The 21537-nt window shown below is 37.5% G+C and overlaps 1 non-coding gene across 1 annotated transcript; it reads left to right on the plus strand.

Moving 5' to 3' along the window:
* Nucleotides 1–20082: 20082 nt before the first annotated feature.
* TRNAA-UGC (transfer RNA alanine (anticodon UGC)) lies at nucleotides 20083–20155 on the plus strand. The gene has a single exon. It is a non-coding gene; the product is annotated as a tRNA-Ala (tRNA).
* Nucleotides 20156–21537: the final 1382 nt, after the last annotated feature.

The raw sequence follows: 21537 nt of genomic DNA on the forward strand, positions 1-21537 counted from the left end.
TTTTGTATGAGTTTGCTAGTGTTTGAATAAATCCATGCGTTTCGTCTAAAAATGAGGAGAATTTATCATTAAAAATCTTAGTTGTTCCAACTCAAGAGCAAAAATAACTTGTATTTCTACAAGTTATCACCACTCCAAATTTGAACAATGCTTGTCCTCAAGCATTCCAAAATAATTCTTTATTATCTCCCTTGTCTTAAGTGTGCAAAGTTCCCCTCTCATCATATTCTGTCATAAGCTTGAGATAAGAGTTTGGAAAATATACTTAAATTGACTCTTTTCTAAAAGGACTAATGTTTAGTTTCAGGTGCAGCAGGCCTTTTATCACAACTCCTTTCATTTCTCAAAACATTCTCGTTTTTTTCTAAACTAGCAATGCGTTAGATGCACTTTTTAAGATAAATGCCGGTTAAAAAGAAAAAAAAATAATTATGAATTTTTACTTTACCCATGCATTGTTCCAGGTATCCCACTTTCGTTTTGGCTTGCCCCCACGGGTGTCATGCGAGCATCCAACTACGGGTGAAAACCCTTCAAAACTAAACTCATATCTAATATTCATGCATTTCAAGATATAATTTCTTCAGACTAGATAGAGGAGTTATATGGGACGCGTTGGTCTAGGAGACTTAACTTTGTTTTGGCTTGCCCCCACGGGTATAATGCGAGCATCCAACTATGGCTAAGTGCCTGTTCCAACTAAACTCATGCCATTTTAAGGTTTTTTTTTTTTTTTTAAGTAATAACAGAGGAGTCGCGTTTAATATTTTTCTTATTTTCTCCCCTTTTCCTTATGATGTATTCGTTTGACGCGTTGTAACTCGGATTTTCCTCATCCCCAAATTTAGAGACGAGCTAAATCCTCATTGCTAAACGAGAAACAAAATTTCAAAAAGGCTTTGAGACTCTGAAAGGAGTTTAAGACTTAAAATTTGCACGCATTAGAGAAGTTCAGGCCTTGTTGATTTTCCTAACGCCTACTCTGTACTTATAGATTCCATATAGTTGATATCATTGAGGTCAGGTAGAGCACAAGACTTAGAAAATATCTAAAGAACAAAAATCGAGTATGCCAAGGTTAAACGCAAGGAATAAAATGATAAGAATTTCTCATTCATTTTCATAAATCTACATAAAGTAAACAAACAAGTCAAGCAGATACAAAAGAACAATTAAATCAAAATACAAAAATAACCGAACACCCCAAAACTCTATTATATTGGCGCATCATCTCTGCGTTCTTCCTCGGGGTCTTCATCCATGAAACGTAAGGGGTTTCTAAGATGGGCAGGTAGTGGAGGCAGAGCAAATATTCCAACCAAGACCTGATTGATGTATTGCGTTGTGTAAACAAATTGGTCTTGTATCCATCTTGTTTGCTGCCTTAGATAATCCTTTTGAACCCGATTCTGTTGCTGAAGACCTTCGATAGACGCGACCAGTGGTCTGAGCTGATCACTGATAAAAGTTTTCCACTCTTCTAAGTCTGCGCTGCGTTAAGGTGGTGTTGGTTTTTCATTTCTTCCAACTGGGTCTTCAAAATTTACTGGGTTGCTTAATCCTAGCCCAGTTGGCTCAAAAATTATTGGAGGAGGCATAAAGTTGGGAATTGGACTTGGTTGGGGCGAAGGAAGGGAATAAGGGATGTCCTGATCTATATGAGTTTGTTTTTAGTGCGTTTGATCAAGACTCCCTTCTGGCGGGACCAATGGTGAGTCATGGAAAGTAAGATTGAGAGGTGGTTACGCTTCTTTAGCCAGAAGTTCAAGCTCAGCTTCATGCTCTTCGTGTTCTGAAGCTTTATCGTTGTGTTCAACAATTTGGACGCATCTTCTTTTTGGGGGGCGTTTGGATGATCGAGGCTTAGTTGCCACTTCCTTGGCAGGTAAGGCAGGTTGATGCAGTGAACCATGAAGTAGACGCCTTACTAACTTTATGTATATCAAGCCATCGATATCTTCATGATCATCCCCTACAGGGATGCCCCCGCATTCGCATAGTGCATAGATCAGCCATGGAAAGTAGATTTGCCCTCATGGCTTTGTCTTGATGGCTTTGATCTGATCCCTTATAATTATTCCAACGTCCAAAGGGATGCACTACATGACGCGTTCATTTGATAATGTCTCATCATGTGTTGTAGGCATGATGCCCCGTTTGATCAAATAATACCACAAATTCGAGTCTGGAGTTAAATTCCTGGAAGCTAACATTTTTGCCCTATTTCTCGATGTTTGCCATTTGCTTCTAGGTTTGGCTACTGTCCTTAACGCATCTTCTAATTGGCTTGGCATTGGCTGCTCTAAGATGCGATTTCCTCCCGCGTTCGGATTACTGTCAATGTTGAACACTTCGTTTATTTTGCCTACTGAGAAGTGCACTAACACCCCATCAACAAAAGCTGTGTTCTTCTCCATATCAAACTCACTATTGTAGAACATGCGGACGAGGTTGGGCCAGATACGGGTGTGCCCAACGCAAAACTGATTCCACCCCAATGCGTTTATTGTCTCAGTTATGTAAATTGGCAGTGGGTGGCATTCGGGAAAGAAGCCCTTTTCTACGAGTATGTCACTAAATTGACGCTTTCTTCCCGAGGTCTTTTTAGGTAACGCGTCGGTTACCTTGCGTTTTCCTGCCGCATACTCTTTTGCTTCCCTTGCCAGTTTTCTTAGTTCATTCCCTAATTCCCTTTTGAGATCCGTTTTCCTTCACCCTTGCCTTGCAGACTGGTAGTTTTCCAATTCCTGCTCTAGTGTGTCGTGCCTTGAGCTATTTTCATGCATTGCACCCTCAGGTCCGGATGTAGATTGCTCATCTTCTTCTTCCTCCAATATCAATCTTCTTTTTCTTGTTACTCTTTTTGATTTTAAAGGCCTTCATTCGCGTCAGATGGGTGTGGTTGAGACACGTCAGGGCCAACTCTCCCTTCTCTATTTTCTTCTTCCCTTTTTTCTTCTTCTAATTCCTCTTCAAGCATTATGGCATATTGCTCTGCTTCGTCTAACTCGAGTGATGTGTTAGGTGGGTCTGAACGCATCACCTGCTCTTCCTCTTGGCTTTGATTGAGGGACACCAAGATCATACCGAAAAAATTTGACATATGTTGGCATCTGCTCCAAAGCCTCTATCAGTGGAATGTTGATATGCAGCTACTTTAGAAGCTTAAGAAAGAGCTTGAATTGTTGTTCATCATTCTTCTTCATCAGATGTCTAGGGAATGGTGCGTTCAAAGTCACCTCAGGCTTTCCCGCGTAGACATACTTGGTTCTAAATGGCTCATAGTCTATGGCATTCTTTCTTCCTGATCCATTGAATGTGTGATGCGTTCTTCAAAGGACTGCTATTTCTTGGATTCATTCTTCTTTCTTCAAGAGCTCTTCCATTTCGCAGTGTCACTGCGTGACATTGCTCCTTCCCATTATTGTTCCCAGGTGTTTCAGTATTGCTAGGTAGAACTCCAGGTTGCCTGTTTTTCAACTCGCTCGCTATCCGCCTTACCTGATTTTCCAGGTTTCTGATAGATGATGCCTTACTTTTCAGCAACGCGTCATTCTGGGCTATGTACTCCTTCAATAGGTTCTCAAGTAGAGATCCTGAGCTCAACGCCTGTCCTCCTTTATTAAAGGGCTGTTGATGTTGTTAATGCGTTTGTTGAAATGTAGGAAGCGGTCCATTCCTTTGCTGATGGTTCACCCTCGGGTGGTGCTTCTGATGATTTCCTCCTGTCCAAGAAAAATTCGGATGGTTTCTCCATCCAGGGTTATATGTATTAGAAAATGGGTTGTCTTTGATGAAGCATACTGACTGAGGGTTTTGTGGACATTCAACATAGGAGTGAGGATCTCCATAGCTCACAAAGCAAACCATGGGCTGTCCAAATGCCCCTATCTGATTCACCTTCTGCTGATTTGATGCGTTTATCAGCGTTATGTTCTGCAGAAGGCTGGTCATCGTAGCCACTTGAGCATAAAGTGTGGCTATTGCATTGGAATCAATAGAATTAACGTTATGAGATCTCTTCTTCCTGTCAGTTCTTCCATCATACGTATCATCCACCCATTTCATATTGTGTTTAGCAATGCGGTCTAGTATCTCTTTAGCCTCAATGTAAGATTTGTCCATGAGTCCACCAGCTACTGCTGCGTTTGCTGCCATCTGCGATGCTCTATTCAGTCCTCCATAGAACGTCTCCATTTAGATAGTTAGAGGTAGTCCATGGTTCGGGCAATTCTTGACCAAGCCCTTAAAACGCTCCCATGTGGCGCTTAAAGTCTCTGCATCTTCTTGTTCAAAGTTCATAATCTCTCGATGCCTCCTCGTGTTGGTGGTAGGTGGGAAGTACTTTTGCCTAAATTTTTCCACCAACTTCTCCCAGGTGATGATTTTACCAAGCTCCAGTGAGCTCACCCATTGTTTTGCGTCATCACGCAAAGAATAGGGAAATAAGGACAGCTTAATTGCCTCTAGGGTGATTCCAGGAATCACAAATGAACTACATGTTTCCAAGAAACGCTTCATGCGGGCGTGAGGATCTTCACCACGACCACCCCCAAATTGTCCAACAGACTGGAGCACTTGGAGCATAACAGATTTCATCTCGAACCTGGTTCCATCCGACGTTGGGTATATGATTCCTAGAGAGAAATCATACAATATAGAGGACGCGTACTCCCTCATGGGACGCATGCTACTATTTTCCATTTAGATTGGATTCTGTGCAGTATGAGCTAGTTTCCGATTTGCCTGTTCTTCCGCCATTACTTGTTGCATGTTTTGTTGTCTGAGAAATTGCTACCTCAACCTTCGACGACGGTTAGATCGGTTCCTACCCTGGAAGGTCCTTTCAATCTCGAGGTCGTATATGAATTCAGGAGTGCTCTCCCCGCTCATAAACGTTCACAAGCTTAGTCTAGCTTGTAATACTCCCTCGACCGAAGTGTTCCTACAACAGATACAAACGAAATTTCTGGTTAGTTTTGTTTCTGAATCCTCGGAAACCGCGCCAAAAACTTGTTCGTTGCTATCATGATTTTTTCTAGGAGTTTATTGTGTAAAATATGTTGGAGAAATAAGTTCTAAGTATAAGTGATGCATTTATGCTTCAATGTGTTTAAGTAAATGTAACACGTTGGGGCGTCAGGTATTTGCAATAGAACACACACAACTCCTTCTAATGACGTTCAAGTTTTCCTAAACTAGACCCAAGTATAAATCTAATTAGGTTCCTGGTAAGTCCAGGGTCGAACTCAGGGATTCAGTTAACCAAACACAGACTTTGTGTTGTGTCTACTGTAGGGGTTTGTCCTAAATAAATGTGAGAAATGTGTTATTTACACTAAATTGCTGTGCCTGTGCAAGAGATGCAAAAAAGTTGAGTGGTGAATGATGGATCATGCGAAAATGGAATTTAAGGTAAGTGGACGCGTCGGTCTAAGATGAGTGTATACAACTAAGATGTGATATGGATGAAATGGAATGATTTGCTTATCTTTTGTTTATGCGTCAGACTTCATTCAACATTTCTTAACGCGAATGACATACAAAACCTATCTCTACGATGCATGCGTCTAACACAAAATGCAATAGACACTAGTGAGTCTATCTCTAGTTGTACTCGACGTTCTACTTAATGCAGCTTAGTTATTCTTTCAAACAATCTAAGTTAAAAGATGCGTTTACCAATTTGTCAAATTGTCTTGAGCTTTAGAATGAAATTGTGCATAAAGTATTAATGCATTCAACATAAACAAGAAAAAACAATGACAAGTATGATGTATCAAACATATGAATTTTATAAAGAAACAGAGTCTTTACAAATGCAATATTTAATCAATTGGAATGAAGTGATAAATGAGAAGAAGGAAACTGAGACAAGCCAAAAAATACAATCTCTTGTATTTCTTTGGCTCAATCTCGTTGTGTACAATCACTTGTTTAGGACTTGGATGGAGTATCTTTCTCAAGAGTAGCTTCCTCCGTTCCTTGATCGGCGGCGGTGATGGTTCTCAACCCTTCTGATCGTCTAGCACCACAACACAGCCTCTACAGAACTAAAACTATAACTACAATATACAGACAATAAGGATCTTGATAATTTTCAAACTCCTTTACTTTGGAGGGACTTCATCTATTTATAGGCGTTGGTCACGTCCACTTGGTGAATGAGCAGCATTAAAGTCCATGTCCTAGTCAGCATTAAAGTCCATGCCCTGATTAGCCGTCTGACTATCGGAAGCTTTTCAGATGCCGCCTGCTACATGGAAGCTTTTCAGAAGCCGCCTGCTGCAGGTGCCCATACTTGTAAGTGGTGATGTGACACAATCAGCTTGGAGCAATGAATTTTCTCTGCGTTGAACTCCCTCCGACACATGGCCCATGTGTTAGAGCTTTTCCTTCGGCACTTGTCTAATGCGTTAGTGTTAATCCTTGCGTTGAAATCCTGCAATACAGTGCGTTAGTGCCATGATATTTAGTAATAAAACTTCTTTTGTATGAGTTTGCTAGTGTTTGAATAAATCCATGCATTTCGTCTAAAAGTGAGGAGAATTTATCATTAAAAACCTTAGTTGTTCCAACTTAAGAGCAAAAATAAGTTGTATTTCTACAAGTTATCATTTGCTATCCAAAACAACCCATACAGCAACACTTACAATCCCGGTTGGTGGAATCACCCTAACTTTGGTTGGAATCACAACCAAGGGAGGCCGAATAGCCATCAGAACAAAAATTTCAGAATCAAGGAAATCCTCCATCTTTTCATCAGAATCAGAATCAGGGTCATAGAGACAACCGAAAAACCAACCGTCCTCCTCAAACATCTCTGGAAATTCATCATCATTGGAGTCCTTGCTGAAGTAGTATATTGAGAAAAACGATACTGTCATGCAGTCATAGGCATCTTCAATAAGGAACTTGGAGATCCAAGTTGGGTAACTGGCAGCCGAACTTCACAACAGAACACCGGGAACGCTGCCAATTAATTCAAAAGCCCCGGGATCTCATGGGAAGGAACAATGTCCTTGACGACATTGTGCAGGCAAGCTTGATGCCTACAGAGGTGTGGATTGCGGTAATCATGGGAAAAATTGTCTTTCAATTCATATCTCTAAAATCTATGTTTAATTGCTTTCTTAATTGCCTTCTTTATTCCTCTATGCAGTGCGCTATTTATTGTTTCCTTAAACTAGCTTTTATTGCTTTATGAATTTACTTTTCATTTAATTCAATTGCGTTAATTTCCGTGCTTTGTTCAATTTCCCTACTTCTATGCATAAGTTGCATTGTTTTTTAAATTTGCTGTGAATGACTGATATAAGAGAAAATGAATACCGACAAGTCTTAACGACTTACGTTGATGAATAAAAAAAATAAAAATAAAAAATAAAAAAATATAATAATAATAATAACAATCAACATCCGGTATGCATTGTGATGATGGGTACATCTTGTGCTAACAAAATACACTTTGCGTCCACCCTACCCAAATGAATTACACTCAGGGGTGTGTTGCGCTCGTATGTATTTTTCGCTCGTCCTTAGTGAAAACGCACTATGTCGAGGTAGTGTTGCGCCAGTAGAAATACCGTGTACCCATCCTCCAAAAATGTGTTGAGCCAAGAAGTGTGTTGCGTTGATACATGCATTGTTGCCCGTCCTTTGCAAATATACATTTGCGTTGATGGAGGCATTTCGTTAATCTTAACCTTGCGCCCATCCGAATAAAACACAAAAGACAAATTCTTTTTGCAAATAGTGTAGTCCAATCATTTAGGCTTCCAAGGAAAAGATGATTTAGTAGATGAAAGGACACACTTTTCTGCTAATTCATAAATGTGAGGAGCACGACGGCAGGCTTTTTGAGTACCTCGAGGCCTGCCACACAGAAATTGTGTTGGGCTCATCAAGGCCCAACTTATAAATTCCTGTCTTCTCTAGCTGAGGTCGTCTACTTGAATCTTTTGCAAACGGAAACCCTAAGTGCAGTTCTGCATACCCAGACCTTCGAGTTTTCTTCCTAAACCCTAAGAACTCTCCCAACTTTTTCACTCACCATAGCTATGGCTGATCACTCTTCACATTCATCCTCGTTACCTTCATCACCCTCACCAGCCCAAATCACTGAAAAAGAGGCGGTATTCCTTGCAGCTAGTCGCCGCCTCACCGCCCAGCTAAAACCCATCCCACGAATCGCTAAAAAACCTTGGCGAAAGCCTTTAGCAGCCAGACCACTCCAAATCAGAGAGGGGCAGAGCACAGAGAGTGCCCCACTCCTAACACTGTCATCTGAAAGCGAAAAGAAGAGAAGAGATGACAGAGAAATGTTCGGGAGCACTCTGAGTAATATAGAGAAGGAGGGAGGGCTACTTGAAGCGAGAGTTGTTAATCAACCCTTACCTTCAGAAGAAGGGATGGAAGAAGCTTCACGGAGAAGCGCCCTGGCCATTTCGGATCCCCAGGAAACTGTTCAAACAGAATCCTATGAAGGACCCATCATGGTTGCTTTGAAGGAAGTGGAATCGAAGAAGCTTCCTGAAACGGCTAAGAAGAAAAAGAATAGGGCAGAAGGAGATGAAGAAGCCCAGCCAAGGAAGAAGAAGAAAGAAAACAAATCGAGTGAGAAGAGGGAATGCAGGCGAGAAAGGAAACGCTTAAAGAAGAAGGAAGAAAAGAGAAAGAGGGCTGAGAGCCCAGAAGTCGACGGAGAAACAACCACTGCAAAGGTGGATGAGGGGGTGTTAATGCAACAAAGAGAATCAGCGCAACTTGAAGCGGAATCAACGCAACTAAGAACGGTTATGACTAACGATGGAAAGGATCTAGACATCATCCCCCTTATGCAACGTCGCAAGGAGAATGCGCCACAAGGGTCAACGATCGACCCACCAATTTTGTAAAGTGCAGTTGAAGAGAAGGAAAGAAGAAGAAGAGAGGAAAAAGAAAAACAAGAGAAGATGTTACAAGCACAACAAATCATCGTAGAAGGTGATTTAAGAAGAAAATTACATGATGAAGAAGTGCGCTGCAATAACGCAATCTCGTAGAAGAAGAGAGAATAAGGCTCGAGAAGAACAGCGCATATTGTTGGCCTTAGAGCAATTTGAAAGGGAAATGAAAGAAGAAGAAGAGGAAGAAAAGAAAAAGAAGGAAGAGAAGGAGAAGAGGCGCAGAGCAAATGTTCAGCGCATTCGAGAGAAGAAAAGTTAAGAAATTGCGTAGTGGGAGAAGGAAGAACAACGCAAGGAACGGGAAAAGAGACAGAAACAAAGATCCTACCTTGTGTGGGCAAAAGAAAAGGGCAAAGTAAAAGCAGAAAGCAGTGAGCCTGCGTTGGCCAAAGGACGCCCATCAAAGAAGAAAGAAAATGACGACATGATGATGGAAATGGGGTTCTTTCCAGCGCCAACGCCACTACCGGACTTAATTACAAGTGTTGTGTTAGAGCATGGATGGGAAACATTATGCCAATGCCCATCCATTGTAATCCCAACGGTAGTGAGAGCTTTCTATCATGGACGACTTCATGGCACCAAGGATGCACTGATCATGAAAGAAGAGGTAGTGCCTTTCAGCGCAAAGGACATCAATGAGTTATACCAGATGAAGGACATCCCGGAGGCGTCGGGTAATAAAATCATTGATGATCCCACAGAAGAACAGATGGAAGATGCGCTGAAGATATTAACCAACTAGGCACTTAGTGGTCGGTATCTATAAAAGGCATCAGAACCCTTGCATCCAATAAACTGCTTCCGGAAGCACGACTTTGGGTGTATTTGGTGAAAAGGTGACTCATCCCAACCTCTCATGAAAAAACAGTTTCGAGGGATAGAGTCATGGCCACATACTGCATAGCACACGACATTCCAATAGATGTGAGCCAACTGATCGCAAAGCAGATTCGAGGTTTTGTGGGCGTGTAAGAGGCCAGTATTTCTTCCTTTGGACAGTTTCAAGCTTATACCTCTCATTGGGTGTAGGTATTGAGGAAGAACCAATGCCAGAAGTCCATGGCCTCATCAACATCAAGATTTTGAGAATGCTTCTCAAAGATTCCCTTCATTGCCCTGAGCTTCCACTGAAAAGGCCCATTATCGATTTAAATGCGCCGCAGCAGCCAAAGCCCAAGAAACAACGTAAGGTTGACAAAGGCAAGGAAAAAGTCCAAGAGCCATCACTGTAAGATCAAGAACCCTTGGAACCTTTACCTTTGATCATTCGCCCTCCAAGCCCTCCTACAGAACCCCTTTCTTCACTCCCTGAACATTTTACTAACCTCCTCCTCGCCCCCGATTCACCCAACGCATTTCCAGCAGCATCATCTTCCCCCTCATCTCCACCGCATTTTTCTCATCCATCGCCGCATGTTATTTCCCACACGATTTGGGTAAAGGCACTTCTGCTCAACCCCAAAACGTTGATGGTGAAACATTGCAGGCACAGCCCACCGTCGCTTCCCTAGTTACTGACCTTGCGGAAATGCATTCTCTTCTCTCTCATCAACAAGAATTTTTCTGCCAGTGAATAACGGAGTTACACGAGAGCCACACAGATTTGCAACGCAGTGTTGCGATGACAAGGCAGGTGCTGATCAACATTCAACGTAATATCTACATGATCGACCTGAACCAAAGACAAGTAGCAGAGTGCAACCATGAGTACTTCAACTTTTTGACAACCTATCTACATGGTCCCATGGTGCCTCCACATTTACAGCAACGTTTGCACTTTGAAGAAGCCCCTCGTTTTCCTCCACAAAATCCTCCTCCTAAACCTTTTCCTCAATAAATCTACAAAATCTTTTGCGGTCATTCTTTCATTTTAATTCACTTCATTATTTTTATGTATAGAAGCTATTTCTTGATTCTTTGTACATACTAAAATTTTGTATTGTGATATTTGTAATTCTTTGTATTGTGATATTTGTAATTCTTTGTATACTTGGTTAATTTTAATACAACTGAGTAACAATTCTTTCCGTATATGTTAGCCTCTTGTTTATCTTCCTGTGTCAATTATTGCGATGTTCTTTATCTTTTATTTTACATTATTCATTGCGCTGCCATGATGAATTATATGCATACCCTTAGCAACATTTCTCACACTTCACACTTTCTGACTAACACTTAGATAATTCGTAGCAATAACACTACTTTACCTTTTATCCTTCAAGACTCTACTCAAACCTTCTTTTCAAAATTTTGACCAACTATTTGTCTATTCTATCCAAAACAACGCAATGAGAACCTTGCGCATCTCTAAATTTGGGGGTGGAGAAGGTCTTAGTAGATGCAGTTATCCTTAGGAAAAATGCGTTGACCATAAAAAAAAAAAAACCATACAAACTCCAATGTCAGCGCAAGGGAAATTCAAAAAAATCCCAACCTGATAAGAGTTAAGTCGTGAAAGGAACCTGCTTGTAGTTGGATATTCGCATGACACCAGTGGGAGCAAGCCAAAACGAAGGTAGGTTTCCAAGAACGACACAACATGAAAAGAAAAAAAAAAGGAGACAAAATAAGAATATAAGAGACAACTCCTCTGACCAGCAAAAGTTAAACTTAGCTGACAATTAAGAGTTGAAGTTGAGATTGGCACACAACCGTAGTTGGATGTTTGCATGACACCCGTGGGAACAAGCCAAAATGAAGAGTGTAACCATGATCAACATTCTTTAATAAAATGATGCAAACTAGACTACCGCATAAAGTCGTACCAAGTTGTTTTTGCAAGAAGAGGTAAACATTCTTTTCAAAACAAGAAGGAAATTTTAGCGTAGAGATTTGTTGTATAAAAGAATAAAGTAGAGCATGTTTATGAATTATTAAAGGATAGAAGGAAATTGCGTTGTTAAGTAATGTTGTACAGGTGGAGCATTCAGAGCAACCAATCGATGCAATATTTAGGATAAGAATTGAACAATATTGCCTTAGTTGAAGATATGCTTATATCTAAATTTGGGGGTGTGATAATTTGTAGAAATACAAGTTATTTATACTGTTTTATTTACATATTGTAGCTAAAAGAAAGAAAAGTTGCATTGATAGTATAAAAATTGGCTAAGAAATGTGAAAATTATAAAAGATCGTAAATACACCCACTAACACCATTGCGATGGTAGAATAGAATGTTTCAGTTTCTATTTTGTAGGAAATCAGTCACCGCATGCATTCATGTCTCGAAGATAAAATAAATAATGCATCTATGTCGCATTGCACCCATCAATCAAGAATAAAGAGATAATCAATGCAATGTCGGCATAGGCAACAATCGATCAAGAGCTTTAGCGATCAACACAATTTTAACTGCATGCGGTAATAAAAAACAACATCACATGTGGCGATAGATCGAAGATGTGAAGAGCAACGCAATTGCGAAGGATTCTAACAAGTATACAACTTTTAGTTGTGCATTTCTGATGGATTGATTGCGTAACAGAAGGAATTTTCCATTTCGTCATTTCAGGAACTACCATAACTATACAGTGGGGACCACAAATTCAAAGAGCCAAGGCCTTGCCTATAAATAGCTTCTTCAAATTTGCTGAAAGATATACAGATGCAGATACTGGTACATACATATATACATAGAGACATGCATATACTGATTCTGAGAGAGAGGCTGGTCTGAAGCGACTTACAGAGTAGATCCTAGAGAACCACGAGATAAGGCCGAGAGGTAAGTTTCCAAGCAGAGAATCCTTCCAATTCCCGTTGTTAAAGCTCTATGCGAAGGTCAATTCTACCAGGAAAGCAAGCCTGAGAGGGAAGCTTTCCTCCATCACTTCCACACGTCGGCAGCACAATCTCCGTTCGGGATCTGTGTCAAGACGTTGACACTCTTTCCGTATTGGTTTCTAATCTCTATTTCATCATCTGTGTTCATCTTCTCTAATCTTTCATTCACAACATGTATCAAACGCTTAATTTTAGAATTAAATGTTATGATAGCCACCATTGTCATCTCTCTGTCTCTTTTCGTACATCCATAATCCATTTTCTCCATGATGTGTTCTTAATCCCCTGGGTAAATAGCAAGAATTAAGCGAGTGAGTTAATTTGTGCTAAGGAAATAATTAAGTTTAGCTAAAGCATGCTCGATGGAATCTTCAACTGTGAGAGTAGAAGTGAAGATGTTATTCCGCCTGTCGAGAGAAGGTTGGAAGAATGCGTTAACTACAACAAGAAGTATTTCTAGGAATGGAAATAACCTTGCGTTCATCACGTTCATCCCCGTTTCACCATAGAGATATGGAAACGTGGCCGATCACCGAGAGGTGTATCCCAAAGGAAAGCGGAACCTTAATTGCGTCTTTAACGCAATTGACAAACTTGCGATGTTTTTACTATTTACTCTATCTCTTTCTACTTCATTCATAAAGACTTGCCATCGCATACATCGACTTTTTGTACAACTTCACCGTCAGTTCTCGACCTCAGTATCGTGTATCATGTATTTTGTATCTTGTATCATATTAGTTTAGGATTTTACTTATCAATGCAATTTTATTTCATTGCAATTTATATTCCTGTATAAACCACCATTCTTTATTCATTGTTAAAAACCGGTTGCATGTATTACATACGTATCGCATTAACGAAAACAATCCCTGTGTTTGATCTCGGATCATTTTGAGAAACTTGTGTTGGAATTATACTTGGTTTCAGCACAAGGAAACTTGTGACATGCACTACTCCATCGCATACTACGAGCATATCATTAACAACGCATATAATTAGAATGTAGTGTCGCATAAAAATGTCTTTATCGCAAGTACTTGAGCGTATATAGCATTTCATATTCATATATGTCCATATGCTTAAAGTTAAAGATAATAATAAAACAACATATCGTTACAAGAGTGTAGCTGTCGGTCTTTAGTGGAGTGCTCGATAGTTAACGGGTGGTGGATATCGTGATTAAAGAGTTTAATCAGTTATTCACGTATCGTTGGAGCTTCATGCTACAGGTCCATAAGGTCCCATTGGTAGCTCAATGGATTCATGTTGAGAATAAGTTTTTGGGTTAACTTGAAGTGTTCAAATTAACAAGAGGGAATTTGATTATATATGATATAATTAAATTGATTCAATTATATGAGATATAATTGATTTCATGTATTAGATACATTAATTGGAGGAATTAATAAAGGAGAAAAAGAACTATGGTTTATATATTGCATGAGATGTGATATTAAAACCATATGTTATAAATATAATATTTATTTATAATTAAATCAATTATGAGATAATTTGTTTCGGTTTTTTCTCCTAATAACCAACTTAGTGGGAAGTTGTAATCAGTTATGGTAACTGATAGATAAAATGAAATCGTTTTCATTTTTCATAATCGATTGATAATTGAATGCTCATAAAGAAAAAGCTATACAATAGCTTGAGAGAGTAAATGATCGTGCATAGAGTTCTTCTATGTGACAGTCCCTCGCTACTAAACGATTGAGTACCTAAGTCTATACGATAGACTCCTGTCTTCTCCCACTTACTCAATCGTCTACTCGATCCTTCAATTCCTCCTTCCTTCTACCAAATCCATACAGAGTCCACAACTTCTGGATTCTCACACCGAGAATACCAAGGTAGCCTCGTTGTGGTGTCTGCTTGCTGTTCGAGGGTCGAGGGTCGAGTGTTACTCATCGCTGTTTGAAGATATTGCTGAGGCGTTGCGTTAGTGCTGTTGAGCATTCATGCTATTGAACGTTTGTGCCATTTGATCGAGGGATACGAGAAGAAAAGTTCTTAAAGGATATGTTCACACGATCTCTAGTATTTTCCTCTAGAAGCATACTATAATTTCAGGTTTATGCATAATTATTGTTGTGTGATTGTAAATGTGTTTGTTTCTTTCACAATGGGGTTTGGAATGATCTACTTCTGCTCACTAGTTCTCTTTGATAAGAGTTCCTTCAATTGGTATCAGAGCTAGGTTGTTCTGATATTCCAAATTCCATTGCTGTATTGAATTACATTTATAATCTTGGTGGGTTTTCTGATTCTGCAATGCGTTTAAGCGTTAGATGTAGTTGTGGATGTGAATCGATGGATGTTTCGGGATGATTGCCTTTGTTTGTTAAAGCTTTCTTTATGTTTCAAGTTAATTTGTAAGGGCCCCTGTGTTTTTTAGCATAACTACTTTGCTATCGAGTCTGTATTCAAAGTGTTTGATCTGTAAGAGTCATTCGTGATGAAGCTTCAACGTATGGAGATGCTGTTCTCGTCGAGGAAGAAGACCAAGGGTTAGTCAAATCGTGTTTCCCAGGCTAAACGATCATTTAGATTTGGCTACGCGATCGTGTAGTATTTGCTAAACGATCGTATGGCTGATGCTACGCGATCGGGTAAAGAGTTTACTCGATCATGTTGCATTGGCTACTCGACCGTGTAGGCATTGAGGTAAATGATCGTTGACTATATGATACTCGACGCATGGTAGGCGCGTGCACTAAACGATTGAGTAAGCCAACATGCTCATCACATAGTCACTGGCTACTCGATCACTTGGTATATGATACTTGACGCTTGCTCCACAATCGTTTCCTTCAAATACATCTTGCTCTTTAAGCTCCCACTGTTCCTCTATTGTACAATTGGTTTATAGTCCAACTCTTAAACCATGTCCCTTTCGGCCATGAGAGGGTAGGGCTCCTTTGTTCAAGACCAAGAATCAGTACTTAAGGGAACAACCTATCTGCTGACCATAAAAGGGGTAGGAGTGAATTTCATCTTGCAGGACTATGTTCCCAATAATCTATTTGGTCCTATCCCTAAAATGGGAGGCTTATTGAGCAGTGTTGTTAAACTACTCTATGCATATCAAAGGATAATCCCGTATAAATAGGAGTTCATAGTTAGCTCAGGATTAAGATCAAGTTACCCTACGTCATCGAATTGAAATAGTTAGTTTTAACAGTAAACGGTAATTATAAAGAAAAACGACTATTTCGTGGTCCGGTCTTATGCAAAAACTCTTTTGTATAGGATGCCCCCACTCACATGTCTCCATATGAACGATTTCGGGATCACGTCGTTTGTATCAGTATACAAAGTAGGCCGCATCCATAGTGTCCTCAAGACGAGGTACCCAATCTCATTTATATACTTATAGATCTTTTTTGCTATATACTATAGCTTAATTCTCTTTTATGTCTCTACAGAAAGTCACAGTATTCATATTATAGTCATGCATTCGTTTATTGGATTTTGTAACATAATGCAATTTCAATAACACTCTTATTGAATAAATTCTTCAATAATACTTTTATTGATAAATAGAATATGTTTCCACAATTATGAACAGTGAGTTTTAGGACATTCCCAACATTATGTACATATTAGGGGCAAAAGGTAGAATCTTAAGTGGTACTGTTGTAATACAACCCTATGCATAGTTCTTTTGGTTCTGTATATAAGTTTGTGAGTGTTTCTGCGTGATAACAGAGTTTGTATGCTTATGAGTCTGGATGAGGATATATGGGACAAAAGTTATATATATGCGTTAACTGTTTATTAGGTACAACAAGTGCAATGGAAACAGATTTCAGGAATAGGTTAGGTAGTAGGTGTCATAAGAGGGTTGACATCTATCATCTTCACACTTCTTACCAATTAAAGAAGGTAGCCTGGGAGGGGGTGTGATAGAATCCTCTCCTACACCGTTCCGGCCCCGTTGCCAACCCTAGTGTTCGTTCCAGTTGGAATTTGCCTCAAGTACATTTGTGGGCATATTGTCTGATAGATATCCTTCAAGCCTATAGCGTCAAAGGATTAGAAGGGCCAAGTTCTTCTAGAGTAGAAAATTACCTCTGTCCGACTTGATTGAGGTAATTTGGTTCAACAATTGGTTGAGATGAGGGCTACTAAAGTTTGGTACTCCTTCGATGACAGTGGTGGGTCTCGACGAGAAGACGTTTGCCGTGGGTGCTCTCATAGCAGGTTAAGGATTGAAATTAAAGTTGATAATTTTGAGAGGAATTCCTAAGTTTTCTAATGATTTCATTCAGAGAACAAGATGCCCAATTTATACAACGAGACCCTTTGATTAGGGTACAAAATAATAATAATAAAATAAAAGAATTGGAAAATGTACATGGCAGTAGATTATAGGAGGGTGCAATATTCCTCTCAACAAAATTCTAATTGATAGATGCTTTCGGATTTATGGAGATATTATTTTCTCTCAGTTGATGGATTGAATATGTCGACTACGTTGATTGTACCATTAACTTTAATGACTGTGCTTAATTTCTTCCTTAAATAATATAATTTCTTTTAGTTGGGCAATATGTAGGTGCACAGTATATATACTATTAATCTCGTGGTTTGAGATTCGATCTTCTATCCTATATTATAATTACTATATTTAAAAAAAATATATTAAATTTATGAATCAAAAGTTGAGAAAGTGGACTGTGTTCCTTTGAATTTGAATCTTATTCTTCAATTTCTGAAATTTAAAACATATTTGGTCATCAATTTATTGATCATCATTTCTCCTGATAGTTGTATCCATCATCTCAAAATAGGAAAACTGTCTAGCATTAGCGTGAAATAAACCTAGCGGAGAATTCCTTTTCATGGATGATCTGAAGAGTCGTGTGAAAATACCATAAAATATTCACCTTTATTCAATAAGCTTGTCTTCTTTTCCAAATTATAAAAAAAAGGAATATATAAAACATATATGATCATCAATTTCTTCATCATAATAAATTACTACAAATGTGAATTTTTTCTTATGTTCGTACATATTATGAATTATACTATTGAAATTAACCTCTTGTTTTTAAAAATACTTTATTTTTTTTTTTTAAAAAAAATTATGATATTATTCTTAACCTTTCAAGTTTCAAAGATATTTCAAACCATCTTTTGGTAGAGATTTTTAAGAATTTCAATTCAAAATTGAGATTTGAAACACTTTGACAAAACTATCTTTAGAGTAAAAATCTTTTAGCCAAACGAATTTTGAGAGATGAAATAGACTTGATCCAAATTTTTGTTATAAGTTACTGCCATACAAAATTCCAAGTCTCAATTTCCATATGAAATGCTAAAGAATTTCTACTCTCAAATAGTTTTGAAACACTTAAAATAACTTTCAAAACACTTTTAAAATTTATTCTAAATAATTTTTTTATCAAAAGAATTTAAATAAAAATAATTTTTTTTGAAAAACATTTATTTCAATACCCAATCCAAATGGGCTTTACTATCTCAAGACTCTTTAGTTGAGATGACAATATATATAAAAAGATGTTCTTACCAACAATAAATACCCCATAACTAAGGAGGCTGATGCCCAATGGTGGTGGAAAATTGTTTAGATTTTTTTAGTGGAAATATGTCATAATTGTTTGTTTGAATAAGCCATCAAAACTCACGATTTTAAGCTCTTTTTATATTTGATCTCTCCTTTAGAAAGTCTTGCTCCATAGATTCAACTATCTGCAGGACAATATTAGTGAATGGCTTACCACAACTCAAAATTCCTTTGAGATTACAAGAAGATTTCTGAGTAGGAAAGCAAGTGTGATTCATAGCCAAAAAGGAGCACTTGGATATGTTCACAAATTCTTCCCATTGTTACATGTGGATAATTTTGAACCAAATGTTACAAATGATTTTAGGAGAAAAACTTTAGTTTTAATTTCTTTTTTAGAAGCCTTTGATTCTTCTAAAGAACTTGGTTCATGTGGACAAAGAGACATACAACTATTTAAGTAGTATAAGGAGAGTTAACGTCACAAGAATTTAATAAAATTTTATAAACTGAGATGTGACAGACTTCAGATTATTTCTAAGATCTCATTTGATAACTACTCGATTTTGGATTTTGGATTTTTGAATTTGAAAATTGAGACATGTAGAAAAAAGATTGGAGTAAAATGGTTTACAAAATCAAATTTTAAGAGAGTAGTAAAGGATTATTCTCTTATAATCTCACACTTTCACTTTCCCTAAAGCTAAATGCTCTTTAGGAGTTTGTTGTGAAGTTAAATTTAAATTGATGTTTAATGCATTCAGTTTTAAGAGAGGAATCTGTGACGTATAAATTTTTTAATGTTATTGGTCATACAACATCCCATCACCATTTTAGCTCCTTTTAGGTGCTGATTTAGTCTTTCCTTTACTCCTAGAAATGTTATACTTGAGTCCTTTCTTTTTGTTCAGTTTGATTTATAAAGGTTTTTCTTATGGAAAATTATTCAATGTTGCCAATAAGAGCGTAGCTCAACTGATATAGTGCTCGATTTACGTATTCCTAATAATTAGGGCATTTGAGTTACCTTTGCAGTTTTTCAATCTATGTGACAGTTTTACTGAATAATTTCTCCTATTTAATGTTAGAGATTTTTTCGTATTTGATCCATAGTTTTGAGTCTAGTTTCATTCTGGCATATAGATTTCAAAATGTTACATTTTTAGTCTTTAAGTTGATTTCTATTTAGTCTATAAGTTTCAAAATGCTACAAGTTTACCTTTAAGATTTCAGTTTTGTTTCAATTTGGTTTCTAGATTTTAATATTTATATTTTTAACCTTGATTTTTCATCAAATACTCGCATTCAGTCTTTAGCATCAATGTTTATTATTTAATTTAAAATAATTTTAAAAGATTATAATTAATTAAGTTTCACTATTTTTTCATCATTAAAATAAATTTTATTTTAAATAAATTAATAAATATTAACGCCAAAGATTGAAGTGAGTAATAGTGAAATCGAAGTTCAAGGTGTAAAATCTTAAAATAAAGAAATCAAATTGAAATAAAACCTAAATTCAGAATAAAATTACAATAATATCAAAAGGATTAAATTGAAATCAAATTCAAAATATAAGAACTAAGTGTAACATTTTGAAGTTTAAAATGAAAATTAAATCCCAAAATCTATGGACAAAAATGTATTTTCTCCTAATAAAAAAAATCCTTCACAACAGGTTTCCATTTTCATCTGTTTATAACTAGTAAGATCAAATTAATATTCTAGATTTCTTATGATAATGAAACTACAGCATTGCAAGACAATGGGAGGAAGTTCAGATCTAGTGTTAGGAGTTTCAAAATTGGGGATGTAGCTCAAATGGTAGAGCGCTCGCTTTGCATGCGAGAGGTACAGGGTTCGATCCCCTGCATCTCCAATAATTTTATTTCTTATTCTTTTTTTTTTAATTAATAAATAAAAATTAAAAGATAATGTTCATATCACACAATTTCCCCTTCCAATCCAAATTTAACAAAATCATCCATGGAAATCTGAAAAACCTTGCTATCCTATGAGTATTTTTTAGTTGACCAAAACAATTTTTTACTAACAAAAAAGTAAATATGATCATTTTTCCCGACGGTTGTACTCATCTTTTCAAAATAGGAAAATTGTCTTAGCATGAAACCTAATGAAGAATTCCTTTTCATGGATTATCTGAAGAGTCATATGTGAAAGTACTTTTTTTTTTTTTTTTTTCCTAATCTTTATTCAATGAGCTTGTGTCTTCTTTTCCAAATTAAAAAGAAAAAAAATCTAAAACATATTTGGTCATCAATTTCTTCATCATAACAAGTAAGTAAAGATAGTGAATTTCTCCTCCTGTTCGTACAAAGTATAAATAATACTCTTCAAATTAGGCTTTTATTATAAAAAAAGGAGAGTTGCAAGGATGACTAAACATAAATTCAAATTTGCAAATAATTTATGTCTAGTTGATATTGTTGGGTGCAAATTTATATTTAAAACGGTCTATTGTTTATATTTAAAACGGTCATTAATTATTTTTAAAAATGGTCTGTCGATTATTTTTGAAATGGTCTGTTGATTAATTTTTAAAACGGTCCGTTGATTAATTTTAAAACGGTCTGTTTCGATACTGAAGGCCTATAAAAGGTGAAGTCTTCAGCAGTTCGTGAGACACAGAATTCATTTTCTTAATTTCCCACTTCATTTTCCTCTCCTCCTCCATCTTAGCTTTCCGAGTAGTGAGTTTAGAAAGGGTGTACGTTTCGATTGGTAACGGTGTATTTCCGATCAGTTTTCATTTGGTTGTTTTATCATGGGGACGACGTGGCAAGTTTCAGACCTGTTTGCACACTTGGGCAAAGCTGCGAAACGTCTTAAAGAGAGTGAGCTTTGCGACTCAGCCTATAATGAGTTTCTGTTTTTCAGGTTTTGCTCTTCGCTTGACCGCCGTGCCTTGACGGTTTACAGTTCGTCATTCTGAGGGCCCTGCCGTTTCCAACAGATGTACTTTTCTAATACCATGATATAGTCTCTCGATGTATACAAAATTTTAATAAGCTTATTGATCGTATATGATATTTTTTTTTGGTGTACTCAAAATCTTAATATGTTTTCTAATTAATGCTTAATAGTCTGCGATATACTTGAAATTTTAACATGCTTGCTAATTGATGTTTGATAGTTTAATGATTTATTCGAAATTTCAGTGTGCTTATTGATTGATGTCATGTAGTCTGTTGATGTATTAAAAATTTTAGTATATTCGCTACATACTCATATTTTAGTATG

This window comes from Benincasa hispida, chromosome 8 (assembly GCF_027475165.1).
Source record: "Benincasa hispida cultivar pf3 chromosome 8, pf3_genome.v1.1, whole genome shotgun sequence".
Classification (NCBI taxonomy): Eukaryota; Viridiplantae; Streptophyta; class Magnoliopsida; order Cucurbitales; family Cucurbitaceae; genus Benincasa; species Benincasa hispida.